The sequence below is a fragment of the Vulpes lagopus genome, chromosome 2, assembly GCF_018345385.1.
Source record: "Vulpes lagopus strain Blue_001 chromosome 2, ASM1834538v1, whole genome shotgun sequence".
NCBI lineage: Eukaryota > Metazoa > Chordata > Mammalia > Carnivora > Canidae > Vulpes > Vulpes lagopus.
Window position 1 is genome coordinate 103,443,672 of NC_054825.1, and position 18,207 is coordinate 103,461,878.

The 18,207-nt window shown below is 39.6% G+C and overlaps 1 long non-coding RNA gene across 4 annotated transcripts in view; it reads left to right on the forward strand.

The window, feature by feature from the left end:
- LOC121485407 overlaps positions 1-18,207 on the forward strand; it is a 29,502-nt gene that overhangs the window by 997 nt on the left and 10,298 nt on the right. For 2 of the 4 annotated variants that reach the window (XR_005986271.1, XR_005986272.1), the window contains exons 2-3: positions 8,456-8,554; positions 11,301-11,375. This is a non-coding gene — a long non-coding RNA (uncharacterized LOC121485407). The remainder of the gene's footprint in view (positions 1-8,455; positions 8,555-11,300; positions 11,376-18,207) is intronic. The other 2 variants (XR_005986269.1, XR_005986270.1) reach the window with 1 other exon arrangement.

The window sequence follows — 18,207 nt, forward strand, 5'->3', positions numbered from 1 at the left end:
TTTTTTTCCCTACGTTTTCTCCTTCTTGCTTTTGCTCCCCGGGCCACAGGGTCACTTCTTTCTAGACGCGGAAAGTCTGTCGAGGAGGGAGGATTAAAGGGAGACGTAGGGCCGGGAGATGCTATCCATCAGAAAAGGAACAGGGCAGAGCCGGGACTTGTGCTCCTCCTGCCAAGTTAATGTGCTACGAGAACCAGCTGGGTCGGGTCCGGACACGCTTTTCTGTTCTGCAGCTCGCAGAAGTTTTTGTGTCTCTTTAAACTTCAGTGATCTTTGGTGCCCCTAAAGGCAAGTGGGACACCTGAATCATAAAGCTTCAGATGAGTTGAGTTCAAAGTTTTATTTTCTGCTTTTAAAGCCCTCAATAAATTAGGGCAAAGGTAGTTGGAATCCGGCCTCCTGCCCTGGCAGTTCCTCTGAGATTATTAAGGTTGGCTAAGCAATCTGCTGTTGAGAAACCAGGTGTAACAAGACCTGGGTGGAGGGAACCTGGGGTTGTTTGTGGATCTTTCTTCTTCTGTGCGGCATGTGCCTGTCTTTCTGGAGCAGCCCTGCAGGTTTGCCGCCACAGCTGGGTGGTGTCGACCTGCCTTGGTGGTGAAAGTCCCAGAACTCAGGGCTTCCCAGCTAAGTATCCGGCTGGCCTTTAAGGAGAAGGAAGCACTTTTGAGGAACAGTAGGGCATAAGGGAGTGTGAAAGCCAGTGTAGTGTTGTAAGACTCATTAAAAAGAAAATAAATAAAAGCCCTGTTTGAGGTGACATACCTCTTCCTTGCACCTGTATATAAGCATTTATTTGTGTGTGTATGTTTGTGAAGTACCATTCAATTAATATCTGGTTCCTGGACTTTATCATTCTTACTTTCAAACGGCAACTTTTTGTGGCATTTTGTCCTAGTGCAAATGGATTCTGTGCCTGTGAGTTTCAAATTCTCACGTGTTTTGTCCTGGCGGTTCAGTTTTTGTCCTGGGGTTCAGTCCTGTGGGCTGCTGGCTTAGGATACCTCTTCACCCCCCTACCTCCCCACCTCCACCACTATCACCATCTTGAGTACCCTAGCTAGCTAGGGTTGGAAGAGAGGTAATGCTTCAGAGCCCTGCCACCAATTCGAATTGAGTCCTTAGGATTAAAGTGATAGAATGTAATCAAAACGAACATTCTGCACCACCTAAGTTGATCAGAAAGGGAGCAGTTAATTCTGACTGTTCTCTGTTTTCCTTATCATTATGTGGAATCATATTTTGCCTCAACTCTCTAATGTTTTTACGTTTCCAACAGAATCATTGTTTCTTTCTAAGACTCTTAGGAACAATGGTGGTGGTGGGGATAGTCAGGAATTCCCATTTTTCCCCTGTTTACTTGCAAATCTCCTGCTGCTGTAGCCACCAACATGCTTTTGAAACCTGGCTGCAGGGATCCCATTTGGTATAAATTTTCAGGCTGTGCTGGACTGTTCTCCCCAGGGTGAACTCAGAGACCCCGGGACATGTGTGTGCGTTGAGACAGGATGGGGACTTCAGGTGGCTTCGTTCCAAAGCCTGGGGATGGCCCCACAATCATTCCAAATCCTGTTCTGGAAGATCTGTCTGCCCACTGAAATCAGGTTCCCATAATAACAAGGACAAAAGTAGGTGGGAGTGTGAACTGTGGAAGTATCGGCTCCCTATGGAATGAGCTTGTTGGTGTTCATTAGTGCCTGCCTTTTGAATAGTCCGGGACCTAGAAAAAGCAGAAGCTATTTTGCAGGAAGAAAACAAAAAGAGAAAGTGAGCCACCTGTCAAAGAGAAAGGAAATCTTCCCCACTCTGCTTTGTACCATGATCTAAACCTCCTGGAAGTCAGACCCAAAAGATATACAAGCCCAAATTGATGAGCATATCATGCTGTCATCTCCATGGGGTTTACAAACAGCTGAGAAATGACTCCATTCCTCATGACTCTGCAAGACATTCTCCAGTGAGCTTCGTGGTGACACCAGCTGCTCTTCCACTTCCTGTTATTTACTGGAGGGTGTTCTGTAAAAAGAAAATCACCCCTTTCTACTTTATTCCGATATAGTGGTCATTTTTATATCTCAGTGGTCCCTAAAGCATTTTACAGAGGAATCTAAATCCATCTATTATTATGAGAAAAATACAGACTCTCGGGGAACAGAAATGAGAAAATCCTTTGGCTGAAATAATTTATTTCTTATAAAGTCTCTCAGTAACAAAGAACCTGTCTGGGTGGTATATAGATTCAAAATCATGGGGAAATGACCCTAAGATTATGTTTTGTTTTTACTTTTTTGTTACGTTCTCTGGGTCAATTAGACAAATTAGAAAAGTCAATGATATTCAAAGTGGGGTAGTCTTTTATTTAGGACTGGTACAACTCTTTTGCTGGAAATCTAAAAATGTTAGGGAATTGGGACAAAATATGATTCCACATAAAGATAAGGAAAACAGAAAGCCATTAATTGCTCTCTTTAGAATCAGCTTAGATCTGTGCAGACTGTTTGTTTTGACTATATCACTTAAATCCGAAGGACACCCTTCGGATTGACATGTCCTTAAAAAATTATGTGACAACCAGCTCTTAATTACTGAAATCATAGTGCCAAAAGAACTTGTCATAACCAGCAGACCAAGCGACCATTCATAGAAGAGATGGATGAACTGGTCGTGGAGGGCAGTGGGGATGGCACTCCACATTCCTGACTGTTCCTTTTCCCAAAATTCTTTTTGGCAAAGATTTAATTGCACCAAATACCAGTTTTATGATGATAAGACTATCAGACTTGTTTCATTGAACACCCTCTTCTCCTACAACTGTCTAAACAGGATTTTCCCATTTAGCACCACATCAATCCAGAGTTATGATTGTGCCACAATTTAGAAGATCCCTTGTATCAAATATTAATATTTGTATAGTTATTAAAGTATTTAATGATTTGCACAGGGACTCCAAAATTAAATATAGCATGTCATTTATAGTCTTCTCTAAAATTATAAATGAAAAATTACTTTCCAGCCTTTAGTTTTTGCTGAAACAACTTGTAAGATGACTTATATTTTAAGTGGTATGTATAACACTTTTTAGAAAATACAGCACTTAATGCAGAAATCTTTTATGTTGTATAATATGGTGGTTTTCAGATGATGTTTATCCAGGTACTCTTTCTCAAACAAAACACTAAGTAGAAGACAAGTAAATAAATAAGGACAAAGGTGTTGAGGGGGCAATGGAGGAATAAGTTAGGCCTTTCAACTCTCGTCAGGGTCACAAAAGCACTTTTGAGGAACAGTAGGGCATAAGGGAGTGTGAAAGCCAGTGTAGTGTTCTACGACTCATTAAAAAGAAAATAAAAGCCCTGTTTGAGATGACATACCTCTTCCTTGCACCTGTATATAAGCATTTATTTGTGTGTGTGTATGTTTGTGAAGTACCATTCAATTAATATCTGGTTCCTGGACTTTATCATTCTTACCCTCAAACCGCAACTTTTTGTGGCATTTTATCCTAGTGCAAATGGATTCTGTGCCTGTGAGTTTCAAATTCTCAGGTGTTTTGTCCTGTCCGTTCAGAAAAGGCCAGAAGGCATGTTAAGGCAAAAATACATATGACTTCAGTGAAATTATTTAGATAACTATTTCTATGTTGTAGAATAACAGCATCTCAAGAAATGATTGTCAAATCATGATTAGAACTTTAAAGGCTCTTTTATCCAAAGATGATTTGTTGGCAGTTGAGAACACTGAGGTCCTGCAAGTCAAGGGAGATCACCTGGATTATAGGGGTGCATTCCAGACCCCAGCACAAGTGTCTTGGCCCCGAATCGCATGCTTTCTTTCCATTACCCTGTGTAATGCATTGTATAAATTAATGTGAAATTTTTACAACTTCAAAATACCAAAATGAACTATCGACTGAAATAAATTATTTGTACATTTGTTTAGACTAACCCAGTCTGGTAGCCTGTTTAAGTCATAGTCAAGAAGCACAGTTTGTGTTAGATCACACATCCTGGAAACATCCTTAAGCAACACAAGTCACTGTGAAAGGATTTCAGGGGCTCACGTGGGGAGACAAAGGACACCAAGGTACAGAAAGCCTTCGAGCCTTCTTTGGAAAGTGGGGGCCTTGCGTAGCATACACCAAGTCAGCTAATGTGAGGCTGGGACGGGCAAGCTGAAACTTTGATGTGGAGATGACTCTGGGCCTGGTCCACACTGAGAGCTCCTTCCACACATAACTCCTTGAGCAGTGGGCTGCCGGGGGAGGCCTCATCACAGAGGCTGACCTCATAGACCAGAGCTCGAAATCTTGCACTGACTGCAGACCACTGAGTGTGGCCTGTGTCGCATAACATATTATTAAAATAAGGGAGCTTTGGGTGGCTTTAACTCATCTAAGCCTATTTGTGCATATGCCATATACATTTTCAGTTCCATAATTGGACATTTTGTTTATAAGTCACATTTCTTAAACATGTCATTCTCTGCTTCAGGCTAAGTTGGATTTGTTTGTTTAGTTCCTTCTGAGCTTTCAAGAGAAATCCTACAGAAGGGTTTGCTGTGAACCAAATCAATACACTGGTTTCCATTTTTGCTTTTTTGGCAGCTCTGCTTCTGCCAGGGAATATTAGCTCCTGTAAATGTTAGCCGTTGTGTGCCTAATTGTATATACAATTATATTACATGCATTTCAATATTTGTAGATGCAAATGCTTCAGAGTGAACAAGCACCCCAGGCTTCAGTGAGGCAGCTGGACAAGGGGGCGGGCCAAGCCTGTCAACAGCCAGTATACTGAGCCTCCAGGTGGGGGCTTCCCTGTGGTTCAGGCTTGTTTGGCAAATGGAAGATACTTGTCTTTGTAAAAGCATCTGGAGGATTTAGGGTTGCGATCCTGTTTGTTATCTGGTTTATTCAGATTATGTTATAAATAGGATGGCCTTGGGGCACCTGGGTGGTTCTGTGGTTGAGTGGCTGCCTTCAGCTCAGGTCCGTGATCCCTGGGTCCTGGGATCGAGTCCCGCATCAGACTCCCCAGAGGGAGCCTGCTTCTCCCTCTGCCTGTGTCTCTGCCTCTCTCTCTCTGTGTCTCTCGTGAATAAATAAACACAGTCAAATAAATAAATAAATAATAGGCCTTGATTTTTAAATTATGTAATTGATACAGTATTTGAAGTTTCCCCAGGGCAAAGCTAAGAGGAAAAAGAATAGCGCTTATTGTAGATCATGTAATACTTGCTCCCTGTGCCTCACAGGATTGGTGTGAAGAGCAAATAAATCCGAAACTTGTAAGGGACATTGCAAACTGTGAAGAACTCTTCCCATTTACTGTCACAGGTACACATTCGTGTTACATTTCAGCATCGAAGCAGAGATGAAAAATTCAGATTATGGCTTTCACCCACTCTTATGAAAACATATGACACTTAAACTGTTTTTTTTCTTTAATAGCTTTATTGAAGTACAATTTATGTACCATAAAAACCACTCATTGTAAGCACACACTGATTGATATTTAGTAAATGTAAATGGTTACGCAACCATCACTAGAATCCAGTTTGAGAACATTTCCGTGACCCCAGTAAGCTTCCGTAGGCTCTTGTGCAATTAATCCCTTTTCTTATTCCAGCCCCAAGAAATCTCTGATGTGCCTATACATTTGCCTTTTCTGGACATTTCCTATAAATGGAGTCTTTCGCATCTGGCTTCTTGCATTTATCTTATGTTTTTGCAATTCATCTATGTTGTAACGTGTATCAGTACTTGTTTCCTTGTTATTGCTAATAGTATCCCATGGTGTGGGGGCACATTTTGTTCATCAGCTGACTGACATTTGGGTTGTTTTGAGTATCTGACTCTTATGAAAAATGCTGCTCTGAACTTTCACATATGCAGCTTTGTTTGGACTTACGTTTTCTATCCCTTGGGTAGATTCCTAGGAGTGAATTGTTGCAGTTTATGGTAAGTTGATGCTTTAGTTTTTAAGAAACTGCCAATCTGTTATCCAAAGTGGCCGTAACACTTTATATTTCCATCAGCAATATACAGCAGTTCCAATGTCTCCACCACATCCATGCCAACACTTGATATTGTCTGTCTTTTTGATGATAGCCATCCTGGAGGGTGTGTAGTGATAGCTCATATCCCTAATGATTAATGATGTTGAGCATCTTTTCATGTGCTTGTCATTAGATCTTATTTTTTTGGAAATTTCTATTCAAATCTTCTGCCTATTTTTAAAAACCGAGTTGATTGCTTATTATTGAGCTAGACCCTACTTGTTTTTTGCCATTAATTATCATTTCCCCTTCCACCAACGTGTGGTCTCTTATATTCTGCTGCCTTCCAATGTTACTATACTTCTGTACTGTTACTTTAGTTTTAGTACGAATACATTTTTTCCCAAAACTTGATTTTGAAACTTCCTCAAAAGAAGAGCACTTTCACCTTATTTATATTTTTTATAAAAACATAGCCAGACCTAGCGAGATATTCTGAAAATAATATATCCTCGATGAGTATTTGTCACATAAATGATGAAAAAGTTCATCATTTGTATGTCAGTATCACATCAGCACACCTGATACTATAATTTAGTAAGTTGCATTTAATTTTCTTGATTATTACTTATTTTGTACATCCAAGGTTTCAGTTTTAAAACCATCTTGGAAAGAAAGGAGTGCTGCAGATAGTAAACATGGGCAAACAAATTTAATTTTCAGAGAAAGATTAAGAGAGATTCTGGGGAAACGTTAATATTTTGTGGTAGTTAATATGTTAAATTAAAAATTCTAGGTGTTATGATTTTTCTGCAAATGTCTCTGAGTGCCTTAACAAAAATAGTGCAAAACATAATTATGAAAACGGGCAACTAAAAAAAAAAAAACAAAAAAAACAAAAAAAACGGGCAACTCTCTCAAGTGTACCCATGAGTAAGTTGAAAGCAAACCAAATGCTTCACCTATCACCGGTACACTGGACCCCAAATAAAAGATTTCTAATTATAAATATAAACCTACTTATGTGAACCTGAATATAAAACAAAAACAACTTTCCCTATGACTAGTAAATAACAGGGAAAAAAAAAAACTTTTGAGCCTTGCCTGGAAGGATGCCAAAGATATACACTTGAGAATATTTTAAGGTAATTAGCATTTTTGTCTCTGTGTCAGTAAAAATAGGCTTTTGCCTGCTACTAATTTTCTTTGGGTTAGTGAGACCATTGTATGAGTGAAGGGCCGTTAAAGGCCATTTATATTGTACAAACAGAGGCACAAATTAGAGAGGGCATGGTAATAAGGAGAGGGGGCTTATGAGTGCTCAATTATGAGCCCAGAACCCACTTCTATTTTAGGGGGATAGAAAACACATCAATCTTGCTTTTAGAATATTTTCAATTAAAATGAACAGCACATGGCACACTAAGAAACAGCCAAGGCTGCGGCCATGTGGATTTTGAATAATTCTTACGTACCATCTCAGTATCAAAACTGATATATGTATAATGGGCTGAAATATAATTTGAGATCCCAGAAGACCAAGGTCCCTGAGCTGCATAAGAAATTCTAAAGGAAAAGAAATATAAAACTGGACCATCTGTTTCACTTTTCAGCCTGCAACCTTTAGAGGAGAAGATTTGGAGGAGGATGCTGTTTAAACCTGAATAGGGATGAAATATAGTACATAAACTCACAACATATCATTAACTTCCTCTCTCCTAAGCACAATCAATAGCGTCTGCAAGCCTAGTTCTGCATGTTAAAAACAAAGCACAATGTTAGCTGCACAAGGCATTCACTTCTCTCCACACCAAAACAATAGTGGGTAGATTACTCTCCGGCCCTAGGCAGTGCCTCCTGCCTAATTGGGGTGAGCAAATGGAGGCACCCACTCTACCCGGGCAAGTGTTTGGGGAGTGTAATTATAGTTTGCATATGCAATGATATCCTTATGAGCCCAGTTTGCACTTTCTTTAGCCACTACTCTCAGTGGCTTCATAGCGTGTTTTTTATCCATACTTAGGAAAACATTTCAAGATCTCTTCCCCGGGGATCCCTGGATGGCGCCTCGGTTTGGCGTCTGCCTTTGGCCCAGGGCGCAATCCTGGAGACCCGGGATTGAATCCCACGTCGGGCCCCGGTGCATGGAGCCTGCTTCTCCCTCTGCCTGTGTCTCTGCCTCTCTCTGTGACTATCATAAATAAATAAAAATTTAAAAAAAATTAAAAAAAAAGATCTCTTCCCCAAAGTTACCTTTTCCCTTATGCAAAATACCGATTTTAGAATTAGAACTAACCAGGCATCAGTGTTCACATAATGCTCATAGAGTGGAAAAGCACTAAATAAAGCAGTGAAGGGTGGCAGGAATGAAATGCCTTTGGTCTCAAGGTAGAGAAACCACTACCCCCCATGAACTTCTGCAAACCATGATTGTATTGGATTTTTGGCCTCTCTTTTTCAGGTGGCGCTAGTCTTCTCTCTTGAAACCTTTGTAACTATTAAGGCTGAAGTGCCATTTAAAGAAAAAGGAAGGCAAAGAAATGAGCTATAGGAAGCCATGGTGAGTCATTTGTCAATGAATCCTTTCTTGAGCTCATTGGGGAAGCAGGCTTCAGGGTGATGGGATCATAGGCTTTATTTTGAATTTGTCTGTTATAACCTTAAAGCTTTCTTCAAGGGAGATACATAGGGTTCATGTCCGATACACAATGTCTGTTGCTATGGAAAGGTTTGTACTTAACCATATTACGGTGTTCTGTTAGAAGCAGGGAAGCCAGAATATCAGTTCATCTCTTTTTTAAAACTGTGTGTTTTATGGGCTAAAACAAAACAAGAAAACATGTACAGCACATACTTCTGACATTGGGCAACAATTTTAAAGGCCTTTTTTTACCTTGTATGTCTCAAGAAGCTGTTATGCTTTTAAAGATCCGTGGTAGCCTCTTACTACAGAAGTTAGTGGTCACGTTACAGATACCAGTTACTCACAGTATGTAATCAGAGCTCCTCTGATATTTATGTCTTTAAATTCATTTCCGTGTTGCATTTCTCATTTCCACCTGAGTGTCTACTTTTGGCACATTATCTAGTACTGCATTCTTGGTGAACAGTTTCAACACAAAAAGGTGGTACGGTGAGTGCTTGCTATTCAGGAGTCTTCTGTTCAAAATGGAAAAGTGAAGCGTGCCCTAACATTAAAATTTTGGCTTTCCTGAGAAAATGCAACAGTTGGCCTAAACACAATCTAAACATTTTCAACTTTCACGTTTTTCTTTATTTCACTCATTGCAAAGTATTGTTTGTTTCGTTTTAAGACAGTAATTTCCACTCAGCCTCATGTCCTCTTCTGGTGCAGCTCCTCTAGTATTTACGGGCTGGGGGGGGCGAGGTTGGAGGGGAAGGAGTGACCACACATCAAATAAAGAGTGAACTGAAAAAAAAAAAAAGACAGTAATTTAGGGGCACCTAGTTGGCTCAGTCAGGGGAGTGTGCTTGGGATTGTGAGTTTGGGGAGAGAGATTACTGAAATAAATAAATAAATAATGTTTTAAAATACCAGTAATGTATTGTGTGGTGCTACCTCCTACACTTGTAAGAAAACATATTGGTTCCCAGCATGGACCGTAGAGGCAGGCTGCCAGAGTGGGAGTCCAAGATATGTATGCCATTTGTAGCCTGTGTCACCTTGAGCAAGTTTTCTTAACCTCTGTGTGACTGCTTCCACATCTATACCACTGGGATAATAATACTACCTATTCAATAGGGCTGAAGTGGGAATTAAATGATAGGGATCTGGCAAAGCACTGAAAATAGTGCCTGGCACATGGTAGGTATACAGTAAGTGTTGGTTTATTACATTATTGCATGTCTTTTTTATCTTTTTAATTTTGTCTTTTTCTATGAATTTTTATTTTTGTCTTTTCCTATGAATGTGGAGTCATTTCCCTAAACTCAGAAGCATTTAAGATGGTAGAATTTGGGTCATTTTGGCAGGATGTTTGAGAAATATCTGGGGCTGAGGGGCTTTCCTCTGCCCCACAAATAATTCTAAGACTATAATTGACAATTGCCTTGTAAGTCTAAGGAAAACTTGGCCTTTTGATCTGGAGTAGTATGATTTCTTCTTTGCCCATTGTCCTGCTAAAATCTCTTTTTGATTCTAGATAATACAAATGTAAAAATAGTTTGTCTGTATATATATGTGTTACAGAGGCCCTTACATTTCTATTTACATCAATGCTTTATTAACAGTCCTTATATGTTATTAAATGCAGAAGGAGGTTTAAAATAATTTTGATAATCCACTCCAACATAAGCTCCAACTGGTTTTTACCAGTATCCCAAGTATAATAAATATAGAGATACAGAAATAGACAGGGAGCTCCATTTATGGTATATCCAAACCTATGCGTGAGGATTTGGCTAGACCTGGAAATTGGCGGTTAGTATTTGGCATTTCTTTTTTTTTTTTTTGTATTTGGCATTTCTTCACAACCAGCAGAACCATTATTAGTAGGCTTGTTTTATTTACTTGGAACATAATTTGGTACAGTCAAGTTAATCTGGCTACCATTGAAGGAAATTTTTCTTTAAAGGCTTTTTTTCTCCCCACATTTCATTTATATACTACCTCTAGTGAGGTCACATTCCCCTGTAAATATTATCTGATTTATTCTCATAACATCTCTAAGAGATAGAGTGCATTTGGCTGTATTATTAACATCTGGGGTTAGAAGATCCACCTTTACTTTGTTGGGAATCACTGAAAATAAATCTCATGTAGACACTAATGGAAAATATAATAGGAGATAAATACAGGTATGTCTGCAAATGAAGATATTTTCCCACCTTTGAAATCTGTTGACTAAAAAGATAAAAATTGGAACAACTTATGATGATTGAATAGTAATAAAAAGCAGCATTTAATCTAAATCTCTCCTTCCTGTGATTACAGCATGCTAAATATTACTCAATACTAGAGAGTCTGCTGATGAGCTATGTAAATGTTTTCCAATAAAATTAAATAGATTAGATTTGGGAAGAGAATGTTAATGTTTCTAAGGCTTTTAAAAGAGTCGTCTTTATTTTTTTTTTTTTTTGGAGAGTCTTCTTTAAAAACTTTTCTGAAAAATATGTGGTTTCAGACTGTGTCTGTGTTCTGGGTCCTAGCAGAGTGAACGCCATTATTTCCACGTGGTTAGAACAGGCAGAGGCAGCCATCATGTTTGAGAAGTTCTTGTCATCTGTGATCCTTTATTGTTAATTCTCTTCATGTATGTTGCCTGCTGCTTTGTCTTGGTTGTCAGAGTTTGTTACTGAGACAAGAGTAAGATCATCCTGCTCTGACAGTCGCAGATTGAGTTGGCATGACGCGCCATGAGGTGAGTCTAATTGCTGTTAATATTGGGAGGATGCATAATCCTATTAAAAAGAAGAACAGTTATAAAAAAATAAATAAGTGGAGGCAAGTCTAGATTACATGAAAGAAGGACAGCTTGATGAGGGAAAACCCATTAACCTGAAAGGAAGCAGTTCTTTGCTTCCAATTTAGCAGTTGTGAGCAAGACCGCATTCATACTAAATCAAAATGGAGACAATTTTTTTGAGTCACTTATAGACTTAAATATTAGGTTTTCTTATATGTGGAGAAAGAGACCCTACTGTGATTCCTAATTATTAATAGAATATCAAAATGCCACATTAGGTATGTTTCTAGGGAAACTTTCATCTTGTTCCCTAGGTGTTATTAATGAGTCAAAAAAGGTAACTTTATTTTAGGTGGAGAGAACAATACAATAAACCAGAGCTTCTCAAACTCCAATGTGTTAAGTTGTGGATTCTGATTCAGAGTTCCTCAGTGGGGCCTGAGATGCTTCATTGGAGAAGCTCCCAGGAGATACCTGTGCTGCTCTCAGGTATAACTCTTTTACAAAGAAATCCAGACAATTACAGTGTAACTTATTTTGCCATCATTTCAGGAAATTAAATGGCAATTGGGATAACAAAACCAAGTCATTTGCTTTGCAAATGGAAATGGAGAGAACATATCTATTTAAAGCTTCAGGGACTCCTTTATAACTTTTTTTTTTTAAAGTAAGCTCTATACCCAACATGGGGCTTGAACCCTGAGGTCCAGAGTTGCATGCTCTGTGCCTGGGTGGCTCAGTCAATTAAGTGGCCAACTCTTGATTTTTGGCTCAGGTTGTGATCTCAGGGCTGTGAGACCCAGCCCCATGTGGAGCTCCTTGCTTAGGCGGGAGTCTGCTAGATGATTCTCTTTCTCCCTCTGCCCCTCTCACCATTCACGTACTCTCTCTCTCTCTCTCAATAAGTCTTAAATAAAAAGAGTCACATGCTCCACCCAAGGACTCCTTTAAGGACAACTTGAATTACTGGTAAGGTTGAAGCTGTAATGGAACAGGCAGAAAGGCAGAAAGTCTCCTGGTTCCTTTTGGAGCTTCATTCATAGCCTCCTTCAATACTCCTCTTCCTGGTAGTCATAGTTATTAGATGGCTACATGGACCTATTCTGTTCATACGATAGACTTCTCAACTTGCATTCATGATACCTTAGTAAGAGAGAGCATTGTGCTGGGGCACTAGGGTGGCCCAGTTGGTTGAGGATCCAGACTCTTGATTTTAGCTCAGGTCATGATCTCAGGGTTGTGAGATTGAGCCCCAAATAGGACTCTGTGCTGGGTGTGGAACCTGTTTAAGATTCTCTCTTCCTCTCCCTTTGCCCCTCCGGACAGCTCGCGAGCACATGCATGCGCTCTGTTCTCTCTCTAAAAAAAAAAGAGAGAGAGAGAACGCATTGTACTTCTTCCTCTTCCCACAAACCAGGTTGTTAAGAGAACACTTAACGCTGCAAGCACCTGACAGCGTGCACATTTCACCCATTTAGCCTTTCCCCAGGACATGCTGTTTATTGGTGGTTACATACTGGTAAGATCATCTGACACCTCCCAGCATGAAGTCTGGTGTTGTGGGCTCTTGAATACATTAATCTTCATCAGACCTCAGATAGCTAAATAAGAGGGAGAATTCAAATAATTAAGAATACATCGTAGTTAGAAGAGCTTTAAATGGGTTTCAGAAACTTGACTGCACAGTAAATATTCTGAATTTGGGTAATCACAAGCTACATTTATTACTTATCTGGTAAGTATGTAGGGACACCATTAGCAGAGGGTAGGAAAATGAATTCCAACTAAATGAACAGTATTTGGAGGTATTAGTCTGCTCAGGCTGCTATAACAAAATAGCATGGCCTGAATGGCTTAAACAATAGACATTTATTCCTCAATTCTGGGGCTGGGAAATGCAAGATCCAAGTGCCAGCTGATTCAGTTCCTGGTAAGGAGGGGCCTTCTCTCTGGTATGCAAGTAGCCTTCTCCTTGTGTCTTCGAGTGCCTGAGAGGGAGAGGGTGGTCTCTCTGCCTTCCCCTTCTTATAAAGCTACTGATTTCCTTCTGAGGGAGCTAACCTTATAATGCCCTACCTCATCTAGCCCTAAGTACCTCCCAAAGGCCAAATACCATCACATTGGGGTAGGGATTCAACATGTGAATTTTGGGAGGCATTGTTAAGTCTATAGTAGTATACTAAAGGCTGGTGAGATGGTGGTGACTTCGTAATTATAACATGAGCACAAAGGTGAATACTTTTTTGTTGCTTTTCAACTTATATATATACCTTTTTACATTTGTTTTCTCTAAAGCTGCAGGTGTGTGTGCGTATCACACTGATGTCAAGTCTGGAAATACGGTCCCTGGTGATAATGCCATCACAGTTTTGAAGGCTACTCATTCTAAAATCAATTTATTCTCCTACCCACAATACAACCTTTAAAAAAAATAGTTGTGATGAATTTTCTGACTAACTCATATAATCTTACTCTACGAAGACAAATTTAGTCCTACTTCACAAAGACAAATATACTTCTAGCATGTTAGAAAAAAAATCTACACCTTCTAGTACTCACTAGAAAGTGAACATGGCAGACAAATGTGGCATGAAAAGACTTGCTTATATTACTATTTCCAGTACAAATTCATGGAAGTGATGAATAAAATGGAACAACAAACTGCCCAGATGTCAGAAACAAAACAAGAAGCCAAAGCCAAAGCAAAAAATACAGGCCAATGCTGCAGGGACCTCTGGGGGTTTTAGCCTTGGGTAAAGACCCTTGGGGATGAGGATGGGCAGAGGAGGAGGGAGAGCTGGAGGCAGGAGATAAAGCCTTAGACTCACTGGGCAGGGAGACTGAAGCCCGTCCCTTGCAGAGAGCCCAGAGCCTCAGGAGAACTAGCAAAATTCCACTCATTGGCCAAAGGAAAGAGCAAAGACATTTGCTATATTTGAGCCCAAGAGTGGGCAAAGGCCAGGGAAGGGACATCATTTGAGAAAAACTGATCCTATCCTAGGCCGTATCCTGAGAGGATTTAATTTATATTATTTGCTTAGAAAGCTAGCTGTAAGTCCATTTTCTTGGAGAGCACTCTCTAAGTCAATAAATTAACATAAAACTACATCCAGAGCCATGGGAGTCCTTAGGAATCTGACAGAAGCAGAACCCCCTTTCTGTAAGATCACTTTCACGTTATGTGGGTCAGGAACTAGTCAGTCAGCTAAGACACCATAACAAAATGCCACAGACTGTGTGTCTTAAGCAGCAGAATGAGGCTAGAAGTCCAAGATCAAGATATTAGCAGGTTTACTTTCTCCTGAGGCCTCTCTGCTTGGCTTGCAAACAGCTGCCTTCCTACCACATCCTCACATGGCCTTTCCTCTGTGTGTGCATATCACCTCGATGTCTCTTGCACTATTTTTTTTTTTTGAGGAGGGGGCAGAGAGAAAAAATTTTTTTGAAGATTTTATTTATTTACTTGACAGAGTGTAAGCAGAGGGAGAGGGAGAAGCAGGCTCCCCACTGAGCACAGAGCCCATTGTGGGGCTCGACCCAGGACCCCAGGATCATGACCTGAGCCAAAGGCAGGCACTTAGCTGACTGAGCCACCCAGGTGCCCATGAAAGAGAAAAAATCTTAAACAGGCTCCACAACCAGCATGGGGCCCGATGTAGACCATGATCTAACCACCCTGAGATCATGACCTAAGCCAAAATCAGGAATCAAATGCTTTACTGAGTCACCCCAGTGCTTCTGTCTTATAAGGACATCATGAGTCTATCAGATTACCCTTATTACCTTATTTAATCACCTCTTTAAGAGGCACCTGGCTGGCTCAGTTGGTGGAGCATGCAACTCTTGATCTTGGGGTTGTGAGTTAGAGCCCCATTTTGGGTACAGAGGTTACTTAAAAAATCTTTTAAAAATCAGTGCTTTAAAGGTTGTATGTCTAAATACAGTCCCATTGGGGGTTAGGGCTACAACATATGAGTTGGGGGTGGGGGACCTGGTTTAGTCCATAACAGAAACCTCTCCCAGAAAAACAGCTGAACCCCCTGAAGATGAATTCACAACCACAACAGCAAAATGTTACAAAGTACATAAGGAATGCCATCTTAGAGGAGAATTATTAGAGGCAAAAATCAAGAGACTTTGCACCAAAACAACTACAGATGGAAGAACAAAAATCAGGCACTCTAAAATAAAAGGAATAAGCAAAAAGATCTTTAAAAAGAATTGAATATGTAACAAAACCACATGATGTCATAGAAATAAAGAATAGGCAGATCTGGAAAGAAACAAATGGAATATTTAGCAATGGAAATTACAGTCATTACAATCCCACTGAATGAGTTAAATTAGCATATTAGACACATTGAAAGAGAAAATTAGCAAATTGGAAGATATAGTTGAGGAAACCACCTTGAATGAAGAACACAGAGAAAGAGGTGGAAAAGATGAAAGAATGGTTCAGGGTGTGGAAGACACAACGAGAAGGTCCAACAAGCACCTGCTGTGTCTCAGGGAGACACAGGGAGAGAGGAACAAATGGGAGATGGGCAATATTCAAAAAGTTAATGACTTTTCTATAATGAAATATTAGAATCTAAACATGGAAGAAATACACTGATTCTCAAGAAGGAAAAGCAAAAGCAAATGTCTACCTAGTTTGAAAAAAATCCAACAATTCCAATACTTCCCACAAAGAAATCTCAATTAAAAAAAATTGGTTTCATACAGTACATGTGCTCTGATCATAATGCAGTAAAATTAGAAATTAATAAAAAACAATAGCTGCTAGGAAAATGAAAATGACCATACACTATCAATAAAAGGACTCTGAATGACACAAACTATATCAACACATGCATTGGATCTCTTAAAATTATGGGGCACTTGGGTGGCTCAGTTGATTGAGCATCCCACTCTTGATTTTGCCTCAGGTTATGATAATAACCTCTCAGGTCATGAGATCGAGTCCACGTCAGGCTCCACACTGAATATGGAGTCTGTTCAAGATTTTCTTTCTACCCCTGCCCCTCCCTCTATGTGCATGCACATGTGCTCTCTCTTTCTCTCAAAAAAAAAAAAAAATCAGCATCTCAATATATACAAGAAAATGAATCTTTATGGCATTTAGTGTATAGTTGTACCTCATTATTTATAATTCTGATTTCATAAGCAAATACTTTTCCTTTGCCTCATGGTTATTCCTGAGACTGTCTTGTTAGTTGTGTCTGTCTTTGATACTAGAGAACTATATTTTGTTGCTACTTTACAAAGAGCTTTCACACACATTCTGTCATCATCTAATTTCTCTGTCTTGGTGATATAAATCAGGGAGGCATTTGCAACATCCTTGACTAGCATGCAAATCACCTACCAATCTGTGAAAGAAGTACTGCTGGAGTCAGACATTTCTTACCAACTGATTTTATTTCTTCTGGAAGCCTGTAGAGACTTCATTTGGGCATTCACAGTGAGCACAGTCTTGCAGGGGAAAGTTATTGACATTAGGGATTGAGAAGCTTGAAGACAGTCTTCTCTCACCATTATTAAGTATCAGACACAAGCTATAATAGATTTGTTGTTTAAATGATTAAGAAGAGAATGGTGTGAATAGCCCTGAAATATGTGATAATGGAGCAGAGACCACATAGAAACACTTGTTTTTCCTTTAAAATCTATGAAAATTAAATAGACTTATAAGAATTTCTAACATGTTTTGCATAAGAAAAAAATTTCTCAATTGACTTATAAACCACGATAATGTTGGCTTTCAGCTCCCTTAAGACTTAAAATTCTGTGGAGGATTATGTGTGTGTAATTTCTTTTAACAAACCACCCATAGAGGTCTGCTTTGGAAAGATTTAATCTCTGAATGTGTCGAGAATTCTGATTGTTATTCCAGAGAGGCAGGCCTCTGTGCCTTGAGAAGTGTTGCCTGGGCCTAATAACAACCCCAGGCACAACCAAATGGCAAAGCATTTGACATATAATTCTGTTATTTTAATTTTTATTTTTCAGTATATGTTACTGAGGCATCTCCTCTGCTTTTCATCTATATTGCATTGTTTTTACTTGGAGCTGATCTTGACATCAACTCCTTCTATTCACTGGCTTCCGCAAGAAATAGTCCACAATCCTTAAAGATTTGTGGTAGCATCATAAAAAGTTGCATCCCACCTGATGCAAAGTTCAAACCCACAACCCCACTGAACATCTCTTACCCCACCCCTGCCCCACAGTCCTCAGCTATTGGGATTTACCTTATAAGGATATGCTCTGCAACACAGTCTCAGCTGGAGATTCACTCAGTACTCCTGCCCCCAGCATTTCCCCTGAAGTAATCCTATTTGCTACCCACCTTGCCTATCAAGCAGGGCAATTCAGTCACCCCAGTGCCCTAGCTTATGCCAGCACCCAGTAAACTGCCAGCCCTCCTGCTGCAAGAATTTATTCTCAGAGAGCAATGAGGGTTACAATCAATAATAATTCTGTTACATGTAAAAGTAAATGCTTTATTAAACTAGTAGTACTGACATTTCCCCCTAAACCATCTTTATCTTGTGAATACATTAAGATGTAATATAAAGTAATTTTTAAAGAAATGCAATCATCTAATGACATTGATTATATTTCAACAATTGTTATTAACATAGCATAACTAAAATTTGAATTTATTTTGGGGTAGACAGAAACTTTGGATTAAAACCCCAGTGACTTGGGATTTCTGAGGAGTTTCTAAGCTCAGTGAATTACCTGAGCCCTTGACTCAGATTTCAAAAGCTTTTAATTCAGT